Source organism: Myxine glutinosa, chromosome 13 (genome assembly GCF_964187855.1).
Source record: "Myxine glutinosa chromosome 13, kmMyxGlut1.1, whole genome shotgun sequence".
Taxonomy (NCBI): Eukaryota; Metazoa; Chordata; class Myxini; order Myxiniformes; family Myxinidae; genus Myxine; species Myxine glutinosa.
Genome location: NC_136273.1, coordinates 15,905,788 through 15,922,553, shown reverse-complemented (window position 1 = coordinate 15,922,553; position 16,766 = coordinate 15,905,788). Strand labels below are relative to the sequence as shown.

Below are 16,766 nucleotides of genomic sequence, written 5' to 3'. Positions count from 1 at the left end.
ATTTATTCCAAAAACCTTTTGTTTACTGGTGTTGGGTAATACTGGGTTTACTGGGTAATATCCCTGGTGTTGGGCTAGTGGCTAGGGTGCCGGCTTAGGATCCTAGGATCCTGGGTTCGAATCCCGGTCGATTGCTGAATTAACGCCAGGGGGGTTGACTCAGCCTGTCATCCTTCCGAGGTCGGCTAATTGAGTACCAGTTTACTGGTAATGCCCTGTTTGTCGTTAAAGGCGGCAAAAAGGGTTGGCGTCAGGAAGGGCATCCGGCCGTAAAACATTGCTTCAAAAAGGGGACCGAAAAACAACAACAACCACGGTTCCCGAAAAAGGCCAACCCCCGCTTTGCGGGGAAAAATGGCCTCTAAAGGTGGTTTTTAAAAACCTTTTGTTTACTGTTAACAACCCAGCGTTAGTTGTAGTAATACGCACATGCATTCGCCAAAAAATAATATTGTAAATTCGTTTTATGTTCCCAGGGATCAGATGTTACGTCGTTATTCCTTTTCAAGTTGCAAAATGCAATTGTCATCGAGTCATGAATAATCCACGCTGTGAAGGCCTAGCCTAGGTAGAGGCCCGTAGAGGACGGGGAAGACCGAGAAAGACTTGGCTAAAGGTGGTGGAAGAAGAAATGCGGGCAAGGGGGGATGTAGAAAATAGGGCAAGATGGAGAAGATTGTGGTAATCCCAATCCCCGCTCTAGCAGGGAAAATGGCCTTAAAATGCCTGTTGTTGTTGTTGTTGTTGTTGTAAAGGCCTAGCCTGGCATTAGACAAAATGCCGTAATGATGTCCCAGACGTAACGCATTCTTACTACACCACCATCTTACTAACTCCACCTCGTGTCTGGCATACAGCCAGTCGCTGACGTCAGATAGAGTCAGATATATGGGCTATGGTGTTCAACTGCCATCAGCAAAGCGACGGGACGGGTTGAGTGCCGGACGCCGGGATGACGTGCGCATCCGCAGAGGTGCCTGGCACGACACGTTATGCCATAATGACGTACAAGATGTTAAGCCGTAATGAGGTCCCAGTGAAAAGAGCGTGACAGAGGGACGGACGGAGAAATCTGGCAATTTAATATATCGGTTATTATGGAGCAATCTGATGATGCAAATACAAGTTGTACAAGTCTCGAGCTATGTTTTCCAAAGTCTATGCAGTTGGTGTTGTACATTAATTATATGGTCTGTATTTTTTGTTTTTTTCCAGACAAAACAGAGCACCAAGGGTTTGAATAGTGATCTGACCACCCGACGCCTACCGCACAAGGCCTAGGATTAAGCCGGGCCCAAGTCGGCCTGACTAGGCCTCATGAGGCTGCCTCTTTGTCGGCTGGCCATCTCTGTCATGCCTGATGGTGCTATCGGTTTCATTTTCTGTGCAGACTGTCCTGGGTGATTTCCTCAAAACGTGTTTAACAATAAAACCCAAACAATTAGAAAACTTGTTTTCATTATTCATTTTTGAGTGACAATTGAATGAGAAATTAATTAATAAGCAGGTGTCAGGGACCAACTCCCCCCCCCCCCTCCCCCTACTCCCTGCAAAAGGTCAAAATTAAGTGGTCGTGTTGGAATATTTTTAAGGACCTGCTTGGTAAAGCAATCCATGTTTATCGTATTGGGTACAGTTTGGCCTTCCAAACAGGCGTGTGGATTTTCACTCCCAACGACTGCTTCCTCCACGGTGCCATACACTTTGGTAGGTGCCGGGTGACATTGCTCTACATTTGGTCATGAGCAGGTCTGAGTTTTTGTTCAGTTTCATTGCATTGTAGGGGTGAAACTTATCTTCGCTTGAATAAATTTCAGAAACATATTTTCTCATCAATATAAACAGTTCGAATCATGAATTTTGTCCAACGCCATGTAGTTTCCGTGAATAATCAGCACTATTTTCTTATAGCGTAGCCGTCGCGGGTGCAGTGAGTTGTTTGCACTGCGTAGTAGTATTTACACCCAGCCAATCATCAGTCAGTATTGTCACAACAAGCCCTATATTTATCCAGCAATGGCGTCCTCTACGGAAGGGGTGAATTGCGACGATGTCTATAGAAAAGGCGTCAAAAAATCGCCCCAACTGTGTGTCGTGAGCATATCATCTGTTAAGAAAGAAGATATTCGTACCTTCACAGATTCGGTGCGATAAGTACCATGAATGTAGTATATAAGAGAGCCGTTGGTCTGTTGCCATCCTGCGCGTTCAGAGATGGCTGAACGGATCTTCGTCAAACTTTCAGAGGTTCATCAATGAGTGCCTGGGGAGTGTTTGAGGCAACAACAACAAAAAAAAGGGAATTTTTTTTTTTTTTTTTTTTTTTGCTCTGTAGTACTTAAACCTTTTGATTAATGACAGTTATATACAAGTACACATTCGCATAAACAAATACAAAACAATCGCCAGACATTTGAACACAAATAATAAAACAATTCCAGAAGCGGTCGATGTTGGTGGTAAGGCTTCTTCTTCTTCCTGAACGTCATCTATCTATAATTCCAGTAATCTCTGTGTGTTTGTTTGTACGTTTGTACGTTTGTACGTTTGTACGTTTGTTTGTTTGTCTGTGACCGCTGTTTCTCGACAACCACGGGTCCGATATACTTTAAACTTGCCAGGTATATTGCTGGGGACCCGAGGATGTGCCTTTTCAAGGTTTGAAATTAATCGGACACGTACTTACCGAGCTATGGCGATTTAGCCGTTCGCCGTTCGCTTTGGCGTTGCGAATGGACCAAACCATTGCATGTAAATAGAGGGGGGGGGGTTCTGTGGTCGTTGCGAATGGACCAAACCATTCATGTAAATAGAGGGGGGGGGGGGGGTTCTGTGGTCGTTACTGCCACGTGGTTTCAAAGTTTTTTTTTATTGTTGTTGTTTGCACGCATGTTTTTTTGCACCCACGTACGGGCACGCCCTAGGATGTTTACACACACACACCCCTACACAAATTTTTTTTTTTTTTTTTTTTTGGCAAGGAACGGGCACCCACGTACGGGCACGTCCTAGCTTATATATAGTACGGGCATGCCCTAGTCTATCTATAATTCCAGTAATCTCTGTGTGTCTGTGTGTCTGTGTGTTTGTGTGTTTGTGTGTTTGTGTGTTTGTCTGTGACCGCTGTTTCTCGACAACCACGGGTCCGATATACTTGAAACTTGCCAGGTATATTGCTGGGGACCCGAGGATGTGCCTTTTCAAGGTTTCATATTAATCGGACAAGTAGTTACCGAGCTATGGCGATTTCTTTACCAAACTCCGCAAGCCGTTCGCTTTGGACCAAACCATTTCATGTAAATAGAGGGGGGGGATTGTCACCGTACTCGCAAGCCGTTCGCTTTGGCTTTGCGAATGGACCAAACCATTTCATGTAAATAGAGGGGGGGGATTGTCACCGTACTTGCAAGCCGTTCGCTTTGGCTTTGTGAATGGACCAAACCATTTCATGTAAATAGAGGGGGGGGGGGGGGGGATATAATTTAAGATATATATATAGTACAGGCATGCCCTAGTTATACTAAACTCAGAAACGTGATGAGCGACACATTCAGCATCATATATTCAACAAAAAGGTGAAATGATGATTTGACATCTGTGATGGATTCTGATTTGGATGTAATTGCTTTTCCATTATATTTGCCCTCATTTCAAATATGTTACTGTTTCTTTTTTGCTTGAGCAATGCTGGGTACTCCAGCTATAAACACTTTTATACTTTACTCGGGATACAAATACAACTTTGTCTCGGGGGTAACATAGGCTATGTGGCCAAGGCCTCATTCGGGGGCGTGGGGGACCGGGAGAGGGGCGTAAACTCTCTATGTAAATGTGTACCGTGTAGCACCACCTGGTGATGGTGGCAGAGGGTATTACAATTTCCTTTTGCAACACTGAGGTCATGAAGCACTCTTTGCATGGGAAAATTTTTCCTCCTTCCCTTCTTCCCTTCCCCAAAAATGGAAGGGCCTGTCAAAGCCCCCCCCCCTCCCCCTGGCAAAATAATATGTAGTATTTTTTTTTTTTTTTTTTTTTTTTTGTATACAAGATCGAGGCTCGTGAAAGAGCGAACATTAATCACACAGAAAGACAAACAGACACATAAAACAAATAACATCGGGAGCGGTAGACAAGATGGGGAGAGAGGGGGAAGGACACAAACACAACATTTGAGAGCAGGGACCGAGAGACATGGAGACATGGAGAGATCTTTGGGAGGGAGAGGGCTTTGGGGGGGAGGCATGTGAAGGGGGGGAGGCATGTGAAGGGGGGGAGGCATGTGAAGGGGGGGGGGGGGGTGGGAGAGGTATAAACATATGGACACTGCCAGGATTTCCAGGAAATAAGTTGGAATTTAGATATCTGTATATTTTGTATATGTAGTAGAAATATATATCGTATATTTTTGTAGTATATTTTGTATATGTAGAGTATGTATATGTAGTATATTTTTCTCCTCCCTCTCCCCTTACCACCTCCTTCCACTCCCCCCTCCCTCTCCTGCTTCCCCCCCCCCCCCCCGTGGAAACGCTGGGTACACCTGCTAGTTTCCGTGAGCCAACACTTTATGAAGAAAAAATACATTGTGCCATCTTGTACAGCCTTCCTGTATAAGCAATATCAATCAATCATGTACAGAGCATCGGTTCTGCAGAGGTAGTTTCTTGGCTCGGGTTAAAATCCTGGACAGGTTGCCACTCTGGACACAGGAAGTCAGGGCACGATTTTGTATCTCGCTTACTCCTCGCAAAGGACATCTTGGGTTCTATAGCGTCCACCAAGTAATGCTAGCAGACGGGATGTCCAGATTAACGTGTTGATGCCTCATCCTGTCTATGAAACAGCAGTATGACAGTTTATAGCTGGGTTAGGCTTCAACCCCAGGCCAGACAGTGTGTATATGCAATATGACACCTCAAATCATCAACCATTGTCAGATGTGGGGACTTTGCCAGTACAGCAAGGTGGAAATTTGGTCTGTTGAATAAATAGTCGAAGTAGAGTAATCGTAGTAATTACTGTTTATGAAGCATCGGATTTAGACATGCTTGTGAGTCAGACTGGTCAATTTGAAATGTATGAAAAAGTGGTAATGCTTTAAACAGCGAAGAAACGAGATCAGTAGCAGTAAAGGTTACAGAAAGTCATAAAAGCACCATTCAGAGAAACAGGCCTCACCTTGCAATGGTTTGTGACATTGTCAAGTTACTTTATAAGCTTGGCTTACCATTTCATGGGCACGATGAGGGAAAGGAATCTAAATTGAAAGGGACTTTAATGATTTTTTAAAGTATGACAAAACTTTCAAGAAAATGCATATTGCGTCATGTTTGTATTTTGACTGTATAAATGCTAATCTCACTTTGGACCCAAGACTACGTTTGAGGATGGCATATGGATTCAGGAACAAGAAGGCGAAGAAGAACAGAAAGATGATGTCGTTTTAAGTATAGCCTGTGTACTGTACACCTGTGGTCTGATTATAATTTCTTGTAAGTCTAAGCTACAAACAACAAAATTTGCGACAAAGATGGCGGCTTCCTTTCCTGCTCTGCATGGGAAAACCTGCACTTCCGTTCCTGACTCGGAAGATAATGTTTGAGAACTACTTGTAATCGACACCACCGGTGAGGCCTGGTCTGAAATCTGAAAGCATCTGAAATCTGAAAGCCTGTTATGTTGCTTGGGGATGGAGGGACAATGGCTTTTCTACACCTTACCAGCCACAGGTAATACCTTCGCATCTGCTGTCGTTGCTTTAGAAAAGCACTTCATACAGCAAATCAATATGGCCGCTGAACGCTGTAAATTGCGTCAGAGAGCTCAGAGGCCTGATGAGTCTGTCAATATGTTGCGGCCTTGTACGAACTGTCTGCTGTTTGTGAGTTCAAAGAAATTGAAAGCAGTTCATTTGGCTTGCCAAATTGAATCAGCAATGCTGATTGCAATGCAATGCATTGAATCAGCAATTGAATCAGCAATGCAATCAGCAACCACGAAAAATCGTTTCCACAAACGAAAAAAATTCATCCTTGAAAAATCTCTGCTTTTTGGATCAGATGTGGATGTTTGCAGATGTGGATGTGCAAACCATCTTGCCAATGGACCTTGCCCTGCTTCAAAGGCAAAATGTAAGCATGTGGGAAAGTGCAACATTTCTCAAAAGTCTGCCTATCTTCCCAGAAACAAAATCTGCTGCCTATCTGCTCAGAAACAAAATCTGCTGCCTCTGCCCAGAAACAAAATCTGCTGCCTCTCGGCCCAGAAACAAAATCTCCTGCCTCTCAGCCCAGAAACAAATTCTGCTGCCTCTCTGCCAAGAAACAAAATCTGCTGTCTCTCAGCCCAGAAACAAAATCTGCTGCCTCTCTGCCCAGAAACAAAATCTGCTGCCTCCCTACCCAGAAACAAAATCTGCTGCCTCTCTGCCCTGAAACAAAATCTGCTGCCTCCCTACCCAGAAACAAATTCTGCTGCCTCCCTGCCAAGAAACAAAATCTGCTCTCAGCCCAGAAACACAATCTGCTGCCTCTCTGTCCAGAAACAAAATCTGCTGCCTCTCTGCCCAGAAACAAAATCTGCTGTCTCTCTGCCCAGAAACACAATCTGCTGCCTCTCTGTCCAGAAACAAAATCTGCTGCCTCTCTGCCCAGAAACAAAATCTGCTGCCTCCCTACCCAGAAACAAATTCTGCTGCCTCTCTGCCAAGAAACAAAATCTGCTGCCTCTCTGCCCAGAAACAAAATCTGCTGCCTCCCTACCCAGAAACAAAATCTGCTGCCTCTCTGCCCTGAAACAAAACCTGCTGCCTCCCTACCCAGAAACAAATTCTGCTGCCTCCCTGCCAAGAAACAAAATCTGCTGCCTCCCTACCCAGAAACAAATTCTGCTGCCTCCCTGCCAAGAAACAAAATCTGCTGCCTCCCTACCCAGAAACAAATTCTGCTGCCTCCCTGCCAAGAAACAAAATCTGCTGTCTCTCAGCCCAGAAACAAAATCTGCTGTCTCTCTGCCCAGAAACACAATCTGCTGCCTCTCTGTCCAGAAACAAAATCTGCTGTCGCTACAAAATTCTCTGTTAGGTACAAATCGAAGCACCTGCTGGGCATAACTGCAATGTTGAGCTCATCATGTCACCGGTTTTCATGATGGGGCTATAGCTCCAGCCACATGTTATAGTTCTGCATAGTTGAGTTTGCTTCACCATTAGTAGGAATGGACTTAAAGCATTGCGATGCCACATTGTAAGTTATTCGGTACTGACCTCAGAACAAATCGTTTGTGTGCTAGATGCATACCGATTCTGTGACACCTGTGGGATGTGCAAAAGTGTACGTGTATAGGTTAATGTCCAACGATGCGGCTCCTGTACAACAAAAATTGTGCGGGCCTCCACTCTCCTGTGAGACAAGCTGTCTGCAGATGAACTGAAACACCTTCTGGTTATGGGTATAATTCTGAAAGTTCAGAAGATAATTTAGTCGTCATTCAGAAGAAATCAGGTGGGATATCGATCTGCGGGAGCTCAACAAAGCAATGCTCCTGGACTATCGCCCATTGCGTCACATGGAGGATTTTTTTTTAGCTGAACTGAGAGGCGCTACAGTCTTTTCAACAATTGGCCTTGCTGGTGCTTACCATCAGGTTATCCTGCATGAGGACAGCCGTAATTTGACAGCTTTTGTTACACACAACGGACTTTTCTGATACTGCAGAGTTCCATACGGCTTGGAATCAGACCCTGCTGCGTTTCAAAAGATGATGGTGACAATTCTTCAGTGATTGATTACCTGGTGTATAAAACTACCTGGACAAAAATTGTTTGTGGTTGTTGCAAAGCTGAGCACGATACAAGCCGCAAGATACAAGATACAAGCATCAGTGCTGTCCTACACCACTTGTCGGACGCTGGATTAATACTTAACACTCAAAAGTGTTCATTCAATCGAACCAGCCTGTGTGTGTTCTGGGACATGTCATTTCAAAAGACAGTCTCCTTCCTGACTGACTGCAACACAGCTATATTGAAACGGTAAACCAAATACCGCATTGGAGTCATCAGAAGGAACCAGAATAAGTAAAGAGCAAAGATGGAGTCATCAGGAGGAACATGGATAGGATTTGGGTTTCAACTGCTACTCCTCCACCCTCCAACCCATCCAGGCACAGTCAAGTGAACCTTTCAGAAATATTTCTGCAAGAATTCACTTCTCCTAAGACAGATAGATAAAGAAAGAGAGAAATAAAGAAGAACCAAGAATTAGAATGAATAAAGAGAAATATGAAAAAGTAGAAAGAAATACGAAAGGAACATAGATGTTGGGAAGAACTCGGATAGATATATTTAAGCAGTTCTTCCTCAGGCAAAAATGCAGCAAAAGTTACAAGCTACCAGAGGCCCATCAGCCAGGAAGCACAGCCCACACAGCATCAGGACACGTGTGATTGTACCACATCAGGATATGGTACAATCGCAGAACTGTGTCTACTGCATGCCCACATTGGGAATGGCTGGCCAAATTCAAGGAAAGCAGTTGTTGTGGGCTTTCAAAATCTATCCCTTCGTTCTTCGCTGTCCATGATGAACTGGCCGTGGACAATGCATATGTGATGCGAGGGATATGTTTGATCGCACTGCTATCCTTGCACAGCAAACTGGTCAACCTGACACATGGAGGTCACAAGTGCATTGTGTGCACTAAACAGCGTCTGTGACCTATACTAGTGACCACAGCTGGACATTCTTGTGTACTCCATTATATCAACTTTCGTGTCCTGTGAACTTAGCGACAAAGCAGCGAAACTTTCTCCACTCCACTTTAAACAGTCCAACTTCCTGAGGGACCATGGCTCAAAGTGGCATTAGACATTGTTGGACCGTTCAAAAGTGGCACACGGGATGTCCACTTTGCCATCACCCAGGTGAAACATTACAGTAAGTGGTTGACGGTTACTGACAATGGGCCGCAATTCACTTCTTCTGTCCTCTCTCAATATACTTTAATAATTTACAATTTCGTTCCTTACATTTAATATCGTTATGAGGTTTTAGGCAATGCTCTCCAACATAATGAGAATTAATTGATAGATAGTGTCAATAGTGTTGCGGTTGTAGAACCCACACTTTTGTAAATAAATAATCACTTGTAAATATGACATTAAAGGTTAAAGGTAGCACCCTTAGTTAGGCCACAGCAACACGTAGGCCACCTTAGAAATTCCAGTTATTTCATTATTATGTGTTTTAGTTAAGGCCGTGTTTCCAATAGTTGAATCTGTGTTGCATCAATTAAATAAGGAGTAGGTCCCATTTCATTCTGTCCATTTGGCGACCTCCCTCTCCATGCACCACCATTACGCGCCTTGCCAGCAGCGTTCGCTGCCTTAGCACTCGCTCAACGCCGCCATTAACCATGCGGTCAGGCCCGAGGAAAAAGGGGGCGGAACGCCAAGAACAAGGTGTGGCCTGTCATCCAGCCATCAAAGGCGTGGCCTGTAAGCCTTCACCAGCCAACTAAGGCTGAGGCAATATCACCGACGGGCGTGGCTTTTTGGCTGGCGGAGTGATCTTGGCGCGCGTTACATAAGCGCGAACGCAAAGCCCTTTCACAGGACTGGTGGGAGAGCGTGCATTGTAACGGACTTTTTTCCGGGGACTTGTTGGAGGCGCGCGCATTGAAAGGACTTCTTCTTTTGGTGGACTGGTGCGAGAGCGGCGCTATTGAAAGGACTACTTGATGAGAGAGCGCTGGTTGCTTCGAAAGCCTAATACGGAGCGCACATTGGCGTAAGGACTCACTCGCTGGCGCTTTTAAGAGAACCTTGGAGAGGGCGCGTTTGGCACGCTGGTGCAGTTATTACGTACGCTGAAGGACACCAGCCTCCCCCCGCTATATGTAAGGTCCGCTCACGTCCAACTACACATGGAGCTGCCTGCCGGGTTTCGCCCGCGGAACCGGAGCCTGGACGGAGTCGACTGGAGCCTGGACCATCGACCTGGACCTTCCACCCTACCAGCTACAATCCCCGTGTGAGTGTGTATGTTTGTCTGGGGTCATAAGTTAAGACTGTTTTTAAGACTGCCCTGTGTCCTGCTTCTTCTTCTTCCTTTCTTGTATATTCCTTTTTTTTCCTCTTTCTGTATATTTGTAAATAAATTACCTTGTTCTTTCTTGGTTTTCCCTAATCCGATCGCATTTGTCTTTTCTCAATTGAGTACCTGTGGCACGATTAGGAAACCGCTATAATCGGGTTTAGTCTCATTGTTAACGGCTCGGATCGCGGATTGCCATCCGCTCAGCGTTTTCCATCGTATCCGTGGTTCGAGAGGGAGTTATTTCCCTGCTTTACGGTCGCGTTAGTAAGTAGGTATTTGGGACTACTTTGACCAATGACCCTAGCTAATACCGACCGGAAGGAGCATTATAACCTCCCAGGACTCGGGACGGCCAGCTAAAAAGACAAGGGGATTAACTCCCCCCCCCCCCCTTGATAAGGGGAGCGCCGACCCCCGAGATCCGTAACAATGTTTTGAGAGTACGAATTGTAATGGGATAATTACTGTGATGTGCATTTTGTTTGACTGGTTGCTTTCTTTAACATTTCAAAGTTCAATTCTGAGGTATTCAACAAAAAGGGGGAGGTTGTGTGTTTTTCATATATCGACTATGTATACAGTATAGTAATCCCACTTTGGACAAAAGAGGGCGATCGAGGATGGAATACGGATTCATGAAAAAGAATATAAAGAAGAAAGCGTATCTACTATAAATGGATGAGGTGTGCGTGCGGACTCACTCGCTGGCGCTTTGTGTTGCAAATTTTTGGGTCTCTTAATTAGTTACGTACCATTCAAATGCACATTTTAACTCTTTAGACTACTGAGACCCCTTCGACCTTTGAAGACCCCTAAGATCCTTTAGACGCAGAGGACCCAAAAGTCCCCGAGGACCCAAAAGACCCAGATGACCCAAAAATCCCCGAAGACACAAAAGTTCCCGAGGGCCCAAAAGTCCTTGAGGACACAAAAAACCCAGTAGACCCAAAAGACTCTGAAGACCCAAAAGTCCCCAAGCAACCAAAAGACTGAGGACCCAAAAGACATGCGTAAGCCCCCAAAGTAAGCCCCCAAAGGTAAGCCCCCAAAGTCTGGCAGGCAGGTGTGCGACAAGGCGGTGAAGACCAATGAAAATTTGGTCCAATGTACCAACGGGCCTCCTAGTTAACTAAAGCCACTGATCTTACTGACTGGATATCGAGTCAGGCATGTGGGATGAGGTCAGATCAGCGGACGCCATTTTAAAACTCGTATAAAACTTGCAACGCATGTTCTATCATCAGTAAAATGCCAGCTTGTGCGTCGATAAACTGCACAAACAGATAATTCCGTGGATGGGGAAAGACCCATCTGTAAGTTCTTATTTTGTAAGAATGGGATATAAGATTATTTAAAAAATGGTGCTTTGGTACAACTTTGGTAAGTGTTGGATTGACCATCGAGCAAGGGCCTACTTTACCTTGTACACATGTTTTAGGCTTATGTCTTGTGATAATGTTCATTCAATGTTGATATTCATAAATTATGTAAATGCATATATTTCAGACAAATAATAGAAGAAATAAAAGCCCCCTTTCAATATAAAGCAAATGACCCACACAAGCCTCCCATGAATTATCAAGTTTGTTACATCACAGATGAAGTGGTCACTTTTTAGACCTTCGCCGACGAAGTTGCCGGAGGAATTGTGTTTTCAGGTTGTCTGACTGTCTGTCCGCTTGTGATAGGTTTTCGTTACCGCGATTACTTGAGAACGGCTGAAGGGATCTTAGTCAAACTTGGTACAAGTATGTATAATGAGGTAAAGATTAACTGATTATATTTTGGGCTCACAAAGTCAAAGGTCAAAGTCTGTAATATGTCTATAACTGGAGAACGGCTAAAGTGATCGAATTCAAACTTGGTACAGGTATGTGTAATAAATGTAACGATTAACGGATTAGAATTTGGGGCCAGGAGGTCAAAGGTCAAAGTCTGCCAAACAAACCCATGCACCAAACCAACGCATGCACCAAACCAACACATGCGCCAAATCAATCCATCCGCCAAACCAACAAACGTGCCAAACCAACACATGCGCAAAACCAACACATCCACCAAACCAACACATCCCTCAAACCAATACATCAGCCAAAACAATGTATCCGCCAAACCCACACATGCACCAAACCAACCAAACCAGGTATGTGTAATAATGTAACGATTAACGGATTAGAATTTGGGGCCAAGAGGTCAAAGGTCAAAGTCTGCCAAACCAACACATGCACCAAACCAACTCATGCACCAAACCAACACATGCGCCAAACCAATCCATCCGCCAAACCAACACATCTGCCAAACCAACACATCCGACAAACCAACAAATCCGCCAAACCAACACATCCCTCGCGGTCCCCATGTGCTGTCTTTCCCTCGCGGTACCCCTGTGCTGTCTTTCCCTCGTGGTCCCCATGTGCTGTCTTTCCCTCGCGGTCCCATGTGCTGTCTTTCCCTTGCGGTCCCATGTGCTGTCTTTCCCTCGCGGCCCCCCTGTGCTGTCTTTCCCTCGTGGTCCCCATGTGCTGTCTTTCCCTCGCGGTCCCCCTGTACTGTCTTTCCCTCGTGGTCCCCATGTGCTGTCTTTCCCTCGCGGTCCCCATGTGCTGTCTTTCCCTCGTGGTCCCCATGTACTGTCTTTCCATCGTGGTCCCCCTGTGCTGTCTTTCCCTTGTGGTCCCCCTGTGCTGTGTTTCCCTTGTGGTCCCCATGTGCTGTCTTTCCCTTGTGGTCCCCCTGTGTTGTGTTTCCCTTGTGGTCCCCCTGTGCTGTCTTTCCCTTGTGGTCCCCATGTGCTGTCTTTCCCTCGTGGTCCCCATGTGCTGTCTTTCCCTCGTGGTCCCCATGTGCTGTCTTTCCCTCGCGGTCCCCATGTGCTGTCTTTCCCTCGTGGTCCCCACGTGCTGTCTTTCCCTCGCGGTCCCCACGTGCTGTCTTTCCCTTGCGGTCCCCATGTGCTGTCTTTCCCTCATGGTCCCCTGTGCTGCCTTTCCCTCGCGGTCCCCATGTGCTGTCTTTCCCTCGTGGTCCCCATGTGCTGTCTTTCCCTCGTGGTCCCCCTGTGCTGTCTTTCCCTCGTGGTCCCCCTGTGCTGTCTTTCCCTCGTGGTCCCCATGTGCTGTCTTTCCCTCGTGGTCCCCCTGTACTGTCTTTCCCTCGTGGTCCCCCTGTGCTGTCTTTCCCTCGTGGTCCCCCTGTACTGTCTTTCCCTCATGGGCCCCCTGTACTGTCTTTCCCTCGCGGTCCCCATGTGCTGTCGCGGTCCCCATGTGCTGTCTTTCCCTCGTGGTCCCCATGTGCTGTCTTTCCCTCGCGGTCCCCATGTGCTGTCTTTCCCTCGCGGTCCCCATGTGCTGTCTTTCCCTCGTGGTCCCCCTGTGCTCTCTTTCCCTCATGGTCCCCCTGTACTGTCTTTCCCTCGTGGTCCCCCTGTACTGTCTTTCCCTCGCGGTCCCCATGTGCTGTCTTTCCCTTACGGTCCCCCTGTACTGTCTTTCCCTCGTGGTCCCCCTGTACTGTCTTTCCCTCGCGGCCCCCCTGTGCTGTCTTTCCCTCGCGGTTGTCAGCTCTTTCACGAGCCTCGATTCAGTATAGAAAAACAAAAATGAGGGAAAAAGAAAATGAGGAAATGCGGCAAAAGAACAAGTACAAAACAATATGCAAACAAAATGTATCAAAATCTGGAGAATGACAAAATGATAGGATGACTTATTTAAATAAATAAGAATAACTATGGTCCTCATACTGGAAATAGATAGAGGCATTTGAGTGGCTAAGAAAAGAGCAGCTTAGTTTCGAGAATGAGTAAAAACGGACTTAAAGATTCTCTGGAGTATTGGGGATCTTAAGGGTATTCAGGGTCTTGGGATTCTTAAGAATCTTCGGGGTATGTGTCTTAAGGGGTCTAGTCTTCCAACACTTCCAAAGTGTTGGAAGGGTCTTAAAAGGACTAAAAGAGTAAAAGGACGAAACGGACTGGTTCCCTCTCTGCCCCACCCCAACTCTCTGTCCTCCCCTACCCCTTTTTTTCCCTTCTACAAAGCAAGAGGGCATTAATGACATTGACACACACACACACACACACACACACACACACACACACACACACACACACACACACACACACACACACACACACACACACACACACACACACATACACACACATACACACACACACACACACACATACACACACACACACACACACACACACACACACGTTATACACACGTTACGCACATGCACGTCACACACACACACATCACACACGTTACACACACCTTCGGTGTCCGGCGATACTGCCATGCAGCGCATGCCGCATCGAGACTGTATTGGGAGGGAGAGGTGTACAATAATTGATTGATTAATTGCATAATTAAAATCAATAAACATTAATCATATAATATTTTCTTAATCAATTGGCTCATAGCATACCTAAAGCACCAGTGCTTCATCCGAAGCTGTAACTTTTCGAAAATTAATTAAATAAGTCATTAATCGAGAATATTAAATAATTAATTGATTAATCAATAAATCAAAAATATCCTTAATAGCCACATTACTTGGTCACTGCCATGTCCAAATATTAGCTTCCTAGCTCAAAAAGTGCCTGAGATATTGCCCAGATGAGAATGCTATTCAAATTTCAAGTCAATCGGATAAAAATTGAGGATTTTAGAAATTTGAAATGGTTGTTGACCTTTGGCCTATGTTGACCTTGTGACCTATGTTGATCAAAAATCGTGGTTGAATTCAATTCGCTAATATGTTAATCTTATTCAAATTTCAATTCAATCGGATGAAAATTGAGGATTTTAGAAATTCGAAAAAAGTGGATGACCTATGGCCTATGTTAATCTTTTGACCTTTTGACCACAAAAATATATAGGATTTTGTCAGACCACGAACTCTACAGTTTGGTGAAGTTTTGTGAAGATCGGTTTAAAATTGTGACCTGTACACAAGTATAAGTGAGCGGACAGACAAACGAACACACACACACACACAAACCGGAGTGATTAACAAACTTGTCAAAAAAAAATATCCGAGTAACAAACAAGAAAACAAACAAACAAATGAAAAATCACTCATAGAGCGACACTTGGCAAAACAGAACAAAGTAGAATGGCACTCGGTAGCGCGTCCTTTTGACCTCACAAATAATTGGTGGTTGAATTATGTGACCTGATATGTAAATCATCTTCAAATTAAGTTAATCGGATGAAAATTGACAATTTTAGAAATTTGGCCTATGTTGACCTTTTAGCCTATGTTGACCTAAAAAATAGTTGGTGGTTGGTTTCAGTAAGCTGATATGCAAATCCTATTCAGATTTCAAGTCAATCGGATGAAAATTGAGGATTTTAGAAGTTTGAAAAAAGTGGTTTACCTTTGGCCGATGTTGACCTTATGACCGATGTTGATCTCAAAAATAATTGGTGGTTGAATTCAGTTAGCCGATATGTAAATCCTTGCAGTGTCCATATGTTTTATACCTCTCCCACCTCCCCCAAAGCCCTCTCCCTCCCACAGTTCTCTCGATGTCACTGCTCTCAAATGTGTTGTGTTTGTGTCCTTCCCCCTCTCTCCCATCTTGTCTACCGCTCCCCTGATTTTGTGTTTCATGTGTCGGTTTGTGTCGGTTTGACTTTTTGTGTGATTAATGTTCGCTCTTTCACGAGCCTCGATCTTGTATACAAAAAAAACCAAAAAAAAAACCCCGCCAAACCAACACATCCACCAAACCAACACATCCGCCAAACCAACACATCCGCCAAACCAACACATGCGCCAAACCAACACATGCGCCAAACCAACACATGCACCAAACTAACACTTGCGCCAAACCAACACATCCACCAAACAATCACATCCGCCAAACCAACACATCCGCCAAACAAACACATCCGCCAAACCAACACGACCACCAAACTAACACGTCTGCCAAACCAACACATTCGCTAAACCAACACATCCGCCAAACCAACACATCCGCCAAACCAACACATGCGCCAAACCAACACGTCCGCCAAACAAACACATCCACCAAACCAACACAACTACCAAACCAACACATCCACCAAACCACAACACAACTACCAAACCAACACATCCACCAACCCACAACATCCACCAAACCAACACATCCACCAAGCAAACACATCCGCCAAACCAACACAACTACCAAACCAACACATCCACCAAACCAACACATCCACCAAACCAACAAATCCGCCAAACCAACAAATCCGCCAAACCAACACATCCGCCAAACCAACACATGCGCCAAACCAACACATGCGCCAAACCAACACATCCGCCAAACCAACACATCCGCCAAACCAACACATCCGCCAAACCAACACATGCGCCAAACCAACACATGCGCCAAACCAACACATGCACCAAACTAACACTTGCGCCAAACCAACACATCCGCCAAACAATCACATCCGCCAAACCAACACATCCGCCAAACAAACACATCCGCCAAACAAACACATCCGCCAAACCAACACGACCACCAAACTAACACGTCCGCCAAACCAACACATTCGCTAAACCAACACATCCGCCAAACGAACACATCCGCCAAACCAACACATGCGCCAAACCAACACGTCCGCCAAACAAACACATCCACCAAACCAACACAACTACCAAACCAACA

At 45.3% G+C, this 16,766-nt stretch overlaps 1 protein-coding gene across 6 annotated transcripts in view; it reads left to right on the top strand.

Moving 5' to 3' along the window:
- The window catches only part of LOC137438319 (liprin-alpha-4), a 42,092-nt gene extending 40,643 nt beyond the window's left edge, over positions 1-1,449 (top strand). For all 6 annotated transcript variants that reach the window (XM_078767122.1, XM_078767120.1, XM_078767121.1 and 3 more), the window contains one exon: positions 1,216-1,449. The gene's annotated coding sequence lies outside the window, so the exon portion shown is untranslated. The remainder of the gene's footprint in view (positions 1-1,215) is intronic.
- Positions 1,450-16,766: the final 15,317 nt, after the last annotated feature.